Source organism: Mesitornis unicolor, unplaced genomic scaffold (assembly GCF_000695765.1).
Source record: "Mesitornis unicolor isolate BGI_N332 unplaced genomic scaffold, ASM69576v1 scaffold1867, whole genome shotgun sequence".
Lineage (NCBI taxonomy): Eukaryota > Metazoa > Chordata > Aves > Mesitornithiformes > Mesitornithidae > Mesitornis > Mesitornis unicolor.
The window spans coordinates 9,264-12,565 of record NW_010196967.1 but is presented as its reverse complement, the minus strand read 5'-3'; the positions used below and the strand labels follow the sequence as shown (position 1 = coordinate 12,565).

The 3,302-nt window shown below is 41.6% G+C and overlaps 1 protein-coding gene across 1 annotated transcript in view; it reads right to left on the bottom strand.

Annotated features, from left to right (window-relative positions):
• The window catches only part of LOC104543924 (transcriptional repressor protein YY1), a gene marked incomplete at its 5' end in the record, with an annotated part of 15,859 nt that overhangs the window by 11,381 nt on the left and 1,176 nt on the right, over positions 1-3,302 (bottom strand). The window lies entirely within an intron of this gene.

Genomic DNA, 3,302 nt, shown 5'->3' with positions numbered 1-3,302 from the left:
GGGCTAGTGGAGGAGAGGGAGGCAAGGAGAGGGAGGCAAGGAGAGGGAGGCAAGGAGAGGGAGGCAAGGAGAGGGAGGCAAGGAGAGGGAGGCAAGGAGAGGGAGGCAAGGAGAGGGAGGCAAGGAGAGGGATATCCTTCTCAGTGGCTCTGTTTGAGGGAATTTGCTATATGCACCAACTAGAAACACGCCTGCTACTTCCCCAAGCCTTCATTACCAAGCAGTTATGATTTCTTCACAGCTACTGTAACTGCAATCAGTTCAGACTTGGATGAAACATTTTACTGCACATAAAGGGATTTCCAGAGTCCCAGTCAAAGGTATCAAATGGGAACAGAGTATTTTATTAGGTTTTACTTCTTCCTGAGCAGATTATTTAAACTAATGTTTCATCCTCTGATATTGCCTAAGAAATCCACATTTCTTCTTCCTTTTTTTTATTCAATTTTTAAAGCGTACTAGAGAAAATGCATGAGTCCTACAACAGAATGAAGTGATTTGTAAAAGGCAATAGCCCAAGCAGGTACAATTTATGGTCATCTGTCTACGCGTCACTGAATGTGCCTTAATGTTCTGACACAGCTTGTTTAGGCACAGCGTTCTCCACGCTTTCAGAACCTATCAAAGCCTTTCCAGGAATAACTATAACAGTTCCAGTTAAAGCATCCGGATTCCTGCTACATGACTCAATGACAAATGCACTACAAAAGCGGCGGAGGACAATCATATCACAAGAGGCCGAGTAGCTGCTTGCTCTGCTACTGCCACCTGCCTGCAGATCCTGAATTAATACACTTTTAATTCTTTAAATTCTTTTTTAAGGACTGCATCAAGTCCACTTTTGCTTTACCTCTCGGTAACCAGACCATGATCAGAACTTCTCACCTCAAATCTGTTCAGTAGAATTCAAGATTTGCCCATTCAGACTTAACCCCAGAACTTTGTTCCCAAGAATCAACGCAAATGTCTCCATCAATCTATCCTTCATCAAAATAAGTGGCATGGTTATAAACAGTGAACCTCGCCTGGCTTTGAGTAGCTCATTTCTACAAAGGTATAGTGAGAGTCAACTATCTTAATGAAAACAGCAAAGCAATCCAAAATAACTTGCATTTAACTGCACAAATTACACTTAGTACATAACTTTGCTGGCTACTTCCTGCTTCTTTATACGTGGAGTATGCACAATTCTTTTTCAAGTCATCAAACCACCAATTTGTTATCACAACCTTACAGCACGTGAAGCTACTTAGTAAGTTTACAAGTAACAGCTTCAACTTCACCGCTGCTCAAAGTTTTCAGAATACAGCTACTGAGAATTTCAAAGTTCTGAATTGTAAAGCAACCACCAACGCTTGAAGCTTAAAATTTACACTAAATAAAATATAATCTGCATTCCCAGGACCTCCAAACCCAATTCCAGTACATCTACACCCATTTTTAGCTTCCAGTTTGCCATGCAATGTCTCTAGTGACACTGCACAACGCAATCCAGCTCAACAAGACAATACTACATTAGGTTTGTAGACAGCAGTATCGAGAGATGCCTGAACTCATGGTATTGGCTAAAGGAGTCCCTTCAACATGCTGCACTGCAGGAGGACCAAGACTTCAACAAGCAATATCCAAATTCTGATCTTTAATTCCTCATAGCTTTTGAGCAACTTGGGGATACTGCTAAAGGTGATGTCTGCCAGGTTGCTTACTCTGCCACCACGTATTTGTCTTATGACTGAAGTGGGTTAAATTTTATCTACTGTACAGAAATATATTAACAGAAGAGATCGCACACATCGAACTCAATCATTCCATCATCTGCTACAAACTCTAGCTCTAGAGCTTCCTAGAACATTCGAGCATGAATTTTTACAAGTGGTAATTTTAAATTACCTATTTTCTCAGCAGAAAACTAATTAAAACCTACAGATTTAGTACATTTTACAATATGAAGAAATACACAGACAGATCTGATAGAAGCAACCCGGCATTTCAAGAAGCTCAAATCCTGGCAACCATTTCAAGTATTCAAACCTGGAGAAAAATATTCAGTATTTGCATGGAGACTACCCTGTAAGAAGCTATTTAATCTTTCAAACAAAAGACAGCTATTCAATACTTAAATGCTTAATAGAGCCAAAGGTTTCAGCATGTTTTAAAATAACCGAAAATATCATTCTAAGCACAGGATGAGCTGAAATGCCTAAGTAACATTTTAGAATTTAAAAGCTATGCACACTCAAGAGTATTGTTTAAACATTTGCTTTCATAAAAAACTGTATTAACTTTCCAGCAGGTCTCAGAGGAAAACACAATCTTTTTGATCAACAACAGTAAACCAAGCAGCAACAGTATCAGTATCTAAAGCCACCCACCACCTCAGATAAAACCCCTGTTTTCAGTTGTGCGTGCTGGGTTTTTATACATTTCCAGACCAGCTATCCTGAAGCAAGCCCTACAAAACTACCTTACTAGGAGCCTTTAAAATCCATAGTTCAATGCCTTTACTGAAAATAACTGTGGGGTGAGGCTATGCTGGCAATCACAGAATCCCAGAACGTTAGGGATTGGAAGGGACCTCCAAAGCTCATCCAGTCCAATCCCCCTGCCGGAGCAGGAACACCCAGATGAGGTTACACAGGAAGGCGTCCAGGCGGGTTTTGAATGTCTGCAGAGAAGGAGACTCCACAACCTCTCTGGGCAGCCTGGGCCAGGGCTCTGTCACCCTCACTGAGAAGAAGTTTCTTCTCCAATTGAAGTGGAACCTCCTGTGTTCCAGCTTGTGTCTGTTACCCCTTGTCCTATCATTGTTTGTCACCGAGAAGAGCCTGGCTCCATCCTCGTGACACTCACCCTTTAAATCTTTATAAACATGAATGAGGTCTCCCCTCAGTCTCCTCTTCTGCAAACTAAAGAGCCCCAGCTCCCTCAGCCGCTCCTCAGAAGGGAGATGCTCCACTCCCTTGATCATCTTTGTAGCCCTACGCTGGACTCTCTCCAGCAGTTCCCTGTCCTTCTTGAACTGGCAATCCTCCAGCATAAAACATGGAAAAGTAACAGAAAAAGCCTGTAAAAAACAGCAAAATCAAAAAGGTAAAAGCAGAGTAGATGCACACACTGAATGCTAAGATCCATTAAACCAAGAAGCCAGACCTGAACTTGTACCAACAGTATCTAGCATACAGCCACTAGCTGAAAAACCCAGTAGTGAAAAAAATAGAAATCAAATTTTAAAAAGTGTATTTTTCCCTCTACAAGCTGACCCAGGAAGCTACAACATCTGACCATCCACCTGCTCTCAGCAT